The following is a 12,149-nucleotide window of genomic DNA, read 5'->3' on the forward strand; positions in this document are numbered from 1 at the left end:
CAGAATGCATCTGGAGAGAAAATGGCCACGTTTCAGCTCGATGGCCCTTGTATCAAAGTGAGGAAAGGGAGCTTAAATTCACTGGTGTGGGGAAGTTTTGTGATGAGGTCATATCACGGTTGTTTAAAGTTTATCATTGATTCTGTCTGGTTGAGTAGTTAGAAAAAAATGTTGGAAACCTATAATGAGAATACTGAACATCTCGATCTGGGCATTTCCAGTATTGTTTCCAACACCTGTGTAGCTTTGTACCTCTTGATTTTATAGCCTTGTGTCCTCTCACAGCTAACTCTGCCACCCGTAATTGTCATCAGCAAATTTCATAAATCGCACAAATTTAAGTCCTAGGCCCTAACAGCACTTGAGACTTGAAATGTTGACTGTCCATTTCCCTCACAGATGCTGCTTGGCCCTCAGTTTTCCTCCAGTGGTTTGTGTTTTTTTTCACTCCAAATTCTAATATCTGCAGTCCTTTGTTACCACTCTTTACATTTTGCAACTAGGAAAAGCACTTCTTTCCTGTTGTCCACTTAATCTCTTCCAAAGGACAAACTTCAAACTTAATACAGTGAATATCTGAAGAAAAGATGCGAGATTTGGAAGCTTCTTGCCGTGATCTTAAGCCTATCAAACAAACTAAATTACCTACCTTGTCTTGTTCTGGGGAACCTTACATGTAGTCAAAAAGAATTTACTTGCTCCAGTGGCAAATGCATTTCGATATCATTCATGTGCAATGGTGAAGATGACTGTGGTGATGGAAGTGACAAAAGGAGTTGTGGTCCTTCCAAGTGTGGCCCACATGAGTTTTGGCGCAACAGTTCTCAGTGTATTCCCGTGAGCTGGGTATGTGACACCAATGCTGATTGCAGTGATCAATCCGATGAATCTCCTGAACACTGTGGGCATATTGCCCTTCCTCCTGTGGTTTGCTGTCCTGGTGATTTCCGTTGTGGTTCTGGTCAATGCATTCATAATAAGTGGCAGTGTGATGGTGATACAGACTGCCAAGATGGAAGTGATTAAATCAATTGTGCTAAGTAGCTCTGTCTTCACGCCATGTACCATCGACTTAAGTTGGTTGTGGTTGGCTCTGTGTAGAAGGATGTGGTCATTTTGACTGAAGTGCTGAGAATATCATGATGCAGGAGATCTGTTAATAATCCTATAGCAGAGGCTGCTAGGGAACAAGCTTAACAGGGGTAGGTCATTGTCGGGGTGAGGGGAGGTAATGAATGGTTAACTCTTAATCACGTCAAGAACGAGCAAAAGCTAGCTTCCCACCTAGGGTGCTATAATAGCGCAGTGATTCGTGCGACACGATTACAGCTCGAGGAGTTGGAATTCAGGGTTCAGTTGCGACGTCCTCTGTAAAATGTTCATACGTTCCTCCCTTATGTGCGTGGGTTTCCTCCCACAGTCCAAAGATGTACTGGTCAATAGGTTAATTAGTCATTCTAAATTGTCCTGTAATTAGGCTAGGGGTTAAATAAGTGAGTTGCTGGGCAACATGACTTGCTAGGCTGGGAGGTATTCTGTGCTGTATCTCCGTATAAAACTAAATTAATTTAAAACAGTAAACTTGATATACATATTGTTGATAGGTACCCCTTAATGGCAGTCAGCAGTTACAGTTCCTGAAATGATATCTGGATTTCTACAAGTTTGTGATAGCTAATTAAATTGAGCAGTTGAGATTAGCAAAAGTCAAGATCTACCCCAGATCAATTAGTTACACGCATGCGCTCCGGGGCAAAAAAGACCTGACGTAAAACCCCGCAACCCGGAAGTAGAAATAATGTATAAACACCAATAGTATCCACCCTTTTTTTGCACCGCGGACCAGTTTAATATTGACAATATTCTTGCAGACCGGCCGACTGGGCAGGGGGGGTAGGTATTTGTGGTGAACTACATATATCTGTCTGGACACACCCCCTGCTGACTGCTCCTGTAGCTCCACCCACAGACCCCGGTATAAAGGCGGTTGGAGGCACTGCTCCTCCCTCAGTCTCCAGGATGTTGTGTGGTGGTCACTTGCTGCTTGTGCTTTCTTCTAGCCAATAAAAGCTTACCTTAACCCACATCTCAGAGTTATTGATGTTGAATCAATTTTATTGGCTGGAAGATTTAAAACATGGAAAACATTTTACGTCCGGAAAAATTGGACATTGATCCTCAAGACTCAGAAGCAGCTCTTGCCTTGGAACTCTGGCTTGCATGCTTCTAATCATACTTGGAGGAGGTTCGTGTGACTGAGCCCACTATTATGCACAGAATCCTCCTTTCGAGGGTCATCCCGAAAGTATACTCCCTTATCAGGAACCTGCTGACCTACGAAGGGGCACTGGATGCCCTCAAAAGACAGTACCTGCGGCCGGTGAACACTGTCTACGCAAGACATTGCTTAGCGACGCGGTGGCAGCGGATCGGCGAGTCAAGCGGGGAGTTTGTCCGAGCCCTACAGATAGACTCCTCACGGCACTCCCATACCAGGCACCTCGCACACACGAGGGATCACTGACGCCTAGTGGGCTGACACCTCCAGTCAGGCCGGAACCAGCACAACCACCATCTCCGGTGCAATCACCACCGGCACCTGTGCAATCACAGCCGGTGCTACGTAGATCGCAGCGACAGATTCGACCACCTGATAGACTTAACCTGTAAATATACTTGTAAGAAACTTCGCCCCATGGGGACTCTCTTTTAAAACAAAGGGGGGGTGAATGTGGTGAACTACATATACCTGTCTGGACACACCTCCCCCGCTGACTGCTGTGGCTCCTCCCACATACCATGGCCCCTCCCACAGACCCCGGTATAAAGGTGATATGAGGCACAGACCCTTCCTCAGTCTCCAGGATGTTGTGTGATGGTCACTTGCTGCTTGTGCTTTCTTCCAGCCAATAAAAGCCTACCTTAACCCATGTCTCAGAGTTATTGATAGTGCATCAGTATTAAACATGACAGGAATACAGCGATACTCAAAGCAGGTTCCTTATGCCTGGTTTATTCTGCAATTTAGCTTTCGCAGCTCTCAGCATTTAGTTTTTGTCCCCGCTGCTCACATTTTTTTCTGCTCACTAAACTCAACAGGTTTGTCTTTCTTTCCTTGCACTCCACATTTGCCAATTTCCTTTGGGATTTTGTTTCAGTCAAGTTGCCTTGATCCTCAGTGAATGGAAGATTACCACACATTCCAACTACTAGTCTACTCTTGTGCTACCTCCTATAGATCAGCATCCATTCTCAAATAAGCCCTGTGCAGAATGCATTCTCTCAAATGCTTTTAGAAGCAAATAATTTATATTTTTATGTATATCCCCTCCACATAACAAGTTTATTAGGTATACCAATTTAGAAACTACTTCTGCAAACCATGCCCTTTGACATCTAATCTCCCTGCACAGCACAAGTGCTGCAATCTTGACAATTTAATAATATGCTGCTCTGTTCATTAATTTTTTACTTTTCCATCTCACACTCCTTTCACCATTGCCCTCTCTAACTTATACAAGTCAGAATGCAGCTGGAGAGAAAATGGTCACGTTTCAGCTCGATGGCCCTTGTATCAAAGGGAGGAAAGGGAGCTTAAATTCACTCATGTGGGGAAGTTTTGTGATGAGGTCATATCACAGTTGTTTAAAATTTATCATTGATTCCGTCTGGTTGAGTAGTTAGAAAAAAAAAAGTTGGAAACTTATATTCAGAATACAGAACATCTTTATCTGGGCATTTCCAGTATTGTTTCCAACACCTGTGTAGCTTTGTACCTCTTTATTTTATAGCCTTGTGTCCTCTCTTTTTCTTTTCAAATCTTTTTATTATTATTATTATTCAAAAATAACACAGGTACATTGAAGTAACAACACTTACAATGCCTCAAAAAAGAAGAAATTATCTTAAGGATTGAAAATTTTGTGAATACAGAAAACCCTACTAAGCAAAAAAAGTGAGGGAAAAAAAAGAAACCCATTGGGGGTGCAACCCCGGAGCCATGCGTCATACAGAAAGCACAGTCCAAAGATGTACAGGTCAATAGATTAATTAGTCATTCTAAATTGTCCTGTAATTAGGCTAGGGGTTAAATAAGTGAGTTGCTGGGCAACATGACTTGCTAGGCCGGAAGGTATTCTGTACTGTATCTCCATATAAAACTAAATTAAATTAAAACAGTAAACTTGATATACATATTGTTGATAGGTACCCCTTAATGGCAGTCAGCAGTTATAGTTCCTGAAATGATATCTGGATTTCTACAAGTTTGTGATATCTGATTAAATTGGAACAGTTGAGATTTTACAGAACCTTTCAATTCAAATGATTAATTTATGCCTACACATTAATTGTTACTCTGGATTGCTGATTCTCCATTTGTACTGTGATGTTTGCCTTTTAAAATACAGCTGTTATTGCTGTCACTAGTTAGCAGCATTATGTATATTTATTCATTTTTGTATGCGCTTGGCTCATTTCCAGTGTGTGCATTATCTCTTTGCCCTCCTGTTAAACTCTCTAATTTGCTGTAATAAAAACAATGCTTAAATTACTCCGGTCATGCAATATCTGTGGAGAGCAATTTTCACATTACTTATCAGAACTCCTTTCATGAACCTGTGAATTTCCAGCCCATGTACATCATACGTCATACTTCACATTAGACATTTTGATTCAATCTCTAACATAATAAACAAGGCAGGGGTGGGCTGTCTTTCTTTTAAGCCTGTGCTCTGCCTTTCAGGCTTGTGATTGGCTCCATTTTCCTGCATTATCTGCACAGCTCTCAATTCACTTCTATGCAGAGATCTACCAAAACTGAACTCTGGCTGAGGCATCACTATCCTCAGCAAATGTGAATTCCAAAAATTCACCACTCTAGAAAATGCTTCTGTAATCTACCCTCACCTCATTACCCCCCCCCCCCCACCACCATTAATCTCTCTGGAAACAAAACCAGGGAAACATCCTACATCCATTCTGAGCCCTGTAAGAATTCTTTTTTTCAATGGAATCACCCTCTTTCTTTCACCCTAGAGAATACAGTTAAGCATCCATCACGGTTTTTCATGTGTACTTTGGGGCAGGAGAATAAATTGCACAAAAGCACAGGTCCTTCTGAACAAAACCTAATATAATGGCAGTACAAATTGCTCCAACAGTCAGTAATCTTCACTTGGAATGTGAGTTTTCAGTGACTTGTGTATAATGTGACTCGTGTCCACTTGAGCAACATTTCTCAACATTCATTCTCTGTGAATATCTGGATGACTTTATGATTTTAATTATATTTCACTTGTCATATTCTTTCCCACTGCATGGATTGGAAGTGTTATTAATTGGGCGACACGGGAGCGTAGGAGTTACCGTTACGTTTTACACCACCAACTGTGAGATTGGGATTCCGTACTCGCCTCTGTCTGTGAGGAGTTTGCACATCCTCCCCATAACGGCATCAGTTTCCTCTGGGTTCTCCAGCTTCCTCTCACATGTAGGAGGCATGCAAGTAAGGATTAATAAATTGTGGGCATGCTTTGTTGGCATTGGATGCATGCAACACCTATGGCCTGCCCCCTGCTGTGTTGGTCGTTGATGCAAGCAGTACATTTCACTGCATGTTTCAATGTGCATGTAGCAAATAAAGCAAATCTTTTTACTTTACTTTAAAGGAGATTTGCAAGGCAGGGTTCTGTAGTAATTTGCACTGAAACACTTCCAGAGGAGGTGGTGGAAGCAGATAAGTAGCAACATTTAAGGCTCATTTGGATGGGGATATGAAGAGCTAGAGAACAGAGGGAACTATAGCACATGCCGACAGATAGGCGTAGTTTAGGTGTGCATCATGATCAGTAGTGAGCCAACCCTTCTACTGCTATGATATACTGTTCCATGTTCCCAGTTCTACATTGCATCTCTCATTCTAATGTGGGTTTGTATTGGCATGTGTTAAATTTTTATTCCAATTGCCCAGTCACTTTTGATGTACAACTTCATGGTTTCTGCTAAGGCAACTTCAAGAATAATATCCCAGGAGCACAAATTGTCTTGTTACTGAATAACTGTTGAAATTCATGAAATCCGTGGAAAAGTCACTCTAGACCACTTTACTTTTGAAGTTAATTTTCCAGTAAGGTTTCATTTTGTAAACTTGGTCCTAGTCAGTGAGGTGAACTATCTGGAGCTATCCCACCCAGCCACAATACATTGCAAGTACAATTTAGTTGATATTTTTTTTCCTTATACCAGCCTTGTATTTATAAATCTGATTTTTAACTAAAATCTTCTCAATGTTCGTCAATACCAAAGCTAAGCTGCAATTTCTAAAGGTCTGTGCTCTGGAATTGATCAATTATACCTCAAATCTAAACCAGTGATTTTTCTAAATAAACTTCTTTTTAAACTAAAACTTTCTCATTCTCAAGTTTTGTGGATGCACAAGCTTAACGAGCACCAGATAGTGGTAGATCTTTGGAACACTACCCTGATGGTGGTGCATTGTAGATGTATTCAAAGTGAAGATGTATGAAAGGTCAAGGAATTGACGGTTACAGTATTTTGAATGGCACAAGAGAGCTGAGGCCAGAATATGTAGTGACAATGTTGCATGGTGGTGCTGGCTTTGAGAGAACAGGTAGACTATACCTATCATCATGCATTATTGTACCATGCCCATCTGAAACCACAAAGATGAAATCCAGCTTAAGACCAAAATCTAAATCCTTTTCAGATCTACTGCAACTAAATTTTCAGACAACTATTAAACTGTTCAAATTATGTACCTAAAATGCTAGCCCAATGCTAGGCAGGAATTGATTTTACAAATACTGCATTTTGATTCCAGCTCCACTCACATGCGGACCAGATGATTTCAGATGTGGTAGCGGTGACTGTATCCATCAAAGTAAACTGTGTAATGGACTTGGAGACTGCCCTGATGGTAGTGATGAAGCCATCTGCAAGAGTGGTAGGTTGCTAATTCACTAAAGTGTCAGCTAATGTTTAAGTTTATTAATGGCTTGAGATTTAGATAATCTCTTAATATTAGATTGCACAGGATCAAATGACTTCAGATGTCAAAGTGGAGAATGCATAGATGTGTCTCAAGTGTGTAATCGACACCAAGACTGCAAGGACTGGAGTGATGAACCCTCTAGAGGATGTAGTAAGTACTTCAAAATCTAAGCCACACACATAAAATGTTGGAGGAACTCAGCAGGTTAGGCAGCATCTATGGAAAAGAGTAAATAGTTGACATTTCGGGCCAAGACCCTTCTTCATGATAAGAAAGGAAACAGGAAGGCAGCAGCATAAAAAGTGAGGGAAGGGGGAAGAGGATAGCTAGGAGGTGATAGGTGAAGTCATGTAGATGGGAAAGGTAAAGGAGATGAGAGTGGACTATAGGAGAAAGGGAAGGAGGAGGAGCACTGGGGGAGGTTGGAGAGTATCCAAGCATTAACCCACACAAAATGCTGGAAGAATGCTCCAGGTTAGGCAGAATCTATGGAAAAGACTAAACATTTGGTGTTTTGGGCCAAGACTCTGCATGAGGGCTTGAGAAAGAGATGAAATCAGAGTAAGAAAGTGGGGGAGGGGAAGAAGAAGTACACGGTGATAGGGGAAACCCGGGGGAGGGTTAAGTAAAGAGTAGGAAGTTGGTTGGTGAAAGAGATAATGGGCTGGAGAAGGGGGAATCTGATAGAAAATGGTAGAAGACAATGGAAGAAAGGGAAAGATGACAGAGGGTAAGGCAATTACCGGAAGTGACCCTTTTATCTCTTTACTTCACCTGTTCCCCTCCCTCTCCTGGAATCACCTATCACCATCCACCCCTCCCCTACTTTAGGCATTTGACTTTGTTCTCCCAGCCCTGGTGAAGGGTCTCGGCCTGAAACGTCAACTGTTTACTCTTTTCTGTGGATGCTGCCTGGCTGGCCGAGTTCCTCCAGAGTTTTGTCAGCTTCGTTGAATACTCTCCAAGCTCCCCCCAATGCCTCACCTCCTCCCCTTTCTCCTGCAGTCCACTCTCCACTCCTATCAGTTCCTTCCTCTCCAGCCCTTTACCTTTGCCACCCACCCAGCTTCACCTATCACCTTCTATATTGTCTTCCTTCCCCTTCTCCCACCTTTTTATGCTGGTGTCTTTCCCCTTCTTTTCCAGCCCTGAAGAAGGGTCTCGGCCTGAAACGCCAACTGTACTCTTTTCTATAGATGCTCCCTGGCCTGCTGAGTTCCTCCACTATTTTGTGTGTGCTTCTTGGGCTTCCAGCATCTGCAGATTTTCTCATGTTTATGGCTTTAAAGTCTAATCTAGAGAAAATGAGTTCAATAGGCTCAATAGGTGCATTTAATGTCAGAGATATGTATACAATATACATCCTGAAAATTTTTCTTCACCAACATCCATGAAAACAGAGGACTACCCCAAAGAATGAATGACAGCTAAACATTAGAACCCCAAAAGCCCACCAGCTCCCTCTCCCACACACGAGCAGCAGCAAAGCAATGAACCCCCACCCACCAGCAAAAAAGCATCGGCACCCCCACCGATCACTCAAGTGTGCAGCAAGGCATCAATAAAGACACCGACTTGCAGTACCCCAAAGAGTACACGTTCACCCGGTAATTCAGCACACCACAGGCTCTCTCTCTCTCTCTCTCCCTAATAATGGAAAAAGAGGTGTCCCTGTTTCACAGCGAGAGGGGAGGCATAACAAGCAACTCGCTGATTTACGATGTTAAATGTCTGTTGCGTCGCCTTTTCCGAGTTTTGTGCCCAAAGAACTCGGGTCTCTGGGCGCCCAGCCAGCAGCTAGATCGCTGCTTATGATTTTCCGTCTCCCACGACGCATCCAGCGGCGGCACCGGCCTTGAATCCGCCCACCTCCAGAGCCACGAAAATCCGGCACTCTGAAGGCACGCTAGTCTTCCAGGCCGCATCGTGGCATATCGAAAAGCGAATGGTTGTGAGACCCCGAGGGTGGGTCCCATTTCCGCAAAGAACCAGAGTCAGCGTGTAACTCCAGGTCAGGATCTTCATAAGAACCTTGAAAGGGGGAAGAAAAGAGATATGAAAGATAGAAATAGAGCTCTTTCCAGAGATGGAACCAAAGGGCATCATCCTCCTTCTAAGTTCTAATATTTGGTTTGGCTGAATTGATGATCTTACTAATTATGTAACTTAAACCGAGTTATTTTTGTGTGTGGCAGGGCACCACGGTAACCTAGTGGTTCACGCGACTCTAGTACAGCTCAGGGTTTTCCAGAGTTCAGTTCTGGCACCATTCTGTGGGGAGTCTTTCTCTATCTCCCTACGGAATGCATGGGTTTTCTCTCGAGTCCTCTGGTTTCCTCCCACAGTCCAAAGACATACCTGCTCGGTTAGTTGGTCATTTTAATTTTCCCATGATTAGGTTAGGGTTAATTGGGTTTCTTGAAGGGCCAGAAGGGCCTACTCCATGCTGTATGGTAACATAAATGTAATTTCTGTTGATGCTGAAATTCGCATGCAGTAACTTTTATGAAAAGTCTAGTGTAAATGCACATTGCATTAGGAGCAAGTGCATAGTTACTTGGCTTTCTTGTTCCTACAGATGTAAATGAATGTTTAATGAACAATGGAGGTTGTTCTCATATCTGCATCGATCTCCTAATTGGGTACAAATGCGGATGTCCTGCAGGATTTCAGCTAGTTGAAAGGGACTGTGTAGGTAGGATGAGTTTCTAAGCAGGTTACAGCAAAATCGATCAGCTAGAAAATGAAATGATTTTTACTTTTCTTCAGATGTTGATGCATGTCAAAATCTTGCAACATGTAGTCAAATTTGCATCAATTTGGAAGGAAGTTACAAATGTGAATGCCACCAAGGATATCAAATGGATCCAGCCACTGGGATTTGCAAAGCAGTTGGCAAGTACAATTTGAGCTCAACATTTAAGTGGCTTTAAAACTTAAAAACTTTTAAACATGTAAATTTATCATTATAATTTTCTTCTAGCTATGGATACTTAACCAGATGTGAGTAATGTGTTTACACCAGTAATCCAGTTCTGTGTAGTTTTATTTGTGTTGGTGCCGTTTAAATCCATGAACTTAAAGTAACAGATTGGTAATGCCATGTTCCACGAGTGGAGGAGTCAAAATCTATCTTAAGCAATTTTCCTTGAAAAGGCCGAATTTTGGTAACTGGTTTTCAGGGAAATCAGAATGAGCAGGAAATGGTATATGCCTAAATAGACCTTCTGCATCAGAAGAAAATTGCAAGAAGTCATTCACATTTTGAACTTTGATTATGTAGTTCACTAGGACTGACACAGTCTTAATAAATAAACTTATTAACCTCAGGTTTGTGCTGAAATGTGTAGCTTAGTGTCAGAAATTCCTGAATTATTCTTTGTACTGAAGACAGATTAACGTTGCCATTAAACAAGAAAGATACTGATTTCTGATTTTGGGAGTACGGTAAGGACAATATCTGGTATACTTGAAATGACCTTCTATAAACTGTGAGTAGCCTTGACTACTAGACAAAATGCTGTTTAACCTATCCCTAATGGGCTTGTCTGGATATTGGCCTGTATTGCTTCCAAATTTGGTGGTTCTGGTTCAATTATTTCTAATGATCCTCAGGGAAGGAGCCATATTTGATCTTCTCAAATCACTATGATATCAGGAAGCTAGGTCTTTATCACCAAAAGTACACACAGTTGGCAGTGCAGCTGAGAAATGCTGTTGCACTGGATGCTGATATTGCAGGACAGATAATTTTCTGGGCTGACTTGGATCAGTGGGCTATCTTCAGGTAACTAAACCACTGAATCCATAACTAACACTGCAACTTGTCTTCCAAAATATAGAACCGACAAGTGGATCAGTCTGAATGAATAAAACACTGTTTAGTATGTAATGGTAGTTGAATTTTGGATTAAGAATAGTGACTAATTTAATTTTATCCTTAACACTAATGTTTTGATCTTCAAGTACGGAAATTAACTTGGGTATAAGCCACAACATCAACTTTAAAGTTTCCACAATTTGCTGAATTATATCAGACACCTTGTGCTGTAGACAAAACAACTGTGTTCATTTATTGAATATGTTCTGATTTAGTGCAATATATTTATATCACTTAATCCTTTTGTAGTGCATCCATCAACAGAGTTGGTGTTTCCAAGGTCCTCAAGGAGATCGACTTCCCTATAGCGATTGCTGTGGACTGGGTTTACAAGCACCTGTACTGGACTGATCGTGGTTCAAAGACAATATCTGCAACCTTATTTGATGGAAACAAAAGATTGACCCTCATTGATACTGTCTTGAAGGAGCCAGGTTCTGTTGCAGTTGATCCACTATCAGGGTACAGACTTTTTCCTCAATTTATGCTTGTACATACAGTCGAACATGCAATAATGTTTATACATGAATATTTTTGTCCACTGGATTTTAACTACCTCGACCTCCACTCCGCATTGATCAGTGTAGAACTAGATTCATGCAAAAATGCAGAAGGCATGAATATCCTCTTGAAATATATTGGTCAGAAACAGTAGAGGCAGTATTTGTTTTCCCAAATGAAAATCTGCCTGGAATGGGCTTTTGAAAAACTTAACCTGCTTTTTATTGTCCATTTGCCATACGATAAACTGATATCTTCACTTGAGTGTTTCCACTTCCAAATTGTAGCTCACAGTAATAGTGTAACATAAGTGTTTGTCAAGTAGGATAAACCTAATGCTGTTGCCAACAGTACAAATCAGTGTTCACACCATATAACAAAAAATAATCAGAAGCTATATGATTAGAGAGCTTTTAAAAACCAATAAATTGCAACTAAAACAAGCAAAAAGGAGAAAAAAGATTAAAAATGAATTAAGGCAGCCAATAATATATAAGAAGGTATCAAAATGTTTATTTCCAGATACAAGTAAAAGAACGGGAAGAGTAGACATTGGATCAGTGTAAAAATGACACTGGAGACGTAGTAATGGGGAATTAGGAAATGGTGCATGAACTGAATAATGTTTTGGATCATTCTACACCATCAGTATGCCGGAAGTTGAGTGCCTGGGGGAAATAGTGAGTGTAGTCACGGTTACCAGGGAAAAGGTGCTTCAGATGCTGAAAGGTCAGAAGGTAGCTGGTCACCTGGACC

At 41.5% G+C, this 12,149-nt stretch overlaps 1 pseudogene; it reads left to right on the top strand.

Moving 5' to 3' along the window:
- The window catches only part of LOC132394756 (very low-density lipoprotein receptor-like), a 28,072-nt pseudogene that overhangs the window by 7,138 nt on the left and 8,785 nt on the right, over window positions 1-12,149 (top strand).

This window comes from Hypanus sabinus, chromosome 5 (genome assembly GCF_030144855.1).
Source record: "Hypanus sabinus isolate sHypSab1 chromosome 5, sHypSab1.hap1, whole genome shotgun sequence".
In the NCBI taxonomy this organism is placed as follows: Eukaryota; Metazoa; Chordata; class Chondrichthyes; order Myliobatiformes; family Dasyatidae; genus Hypanus; species Hypanus sabinus.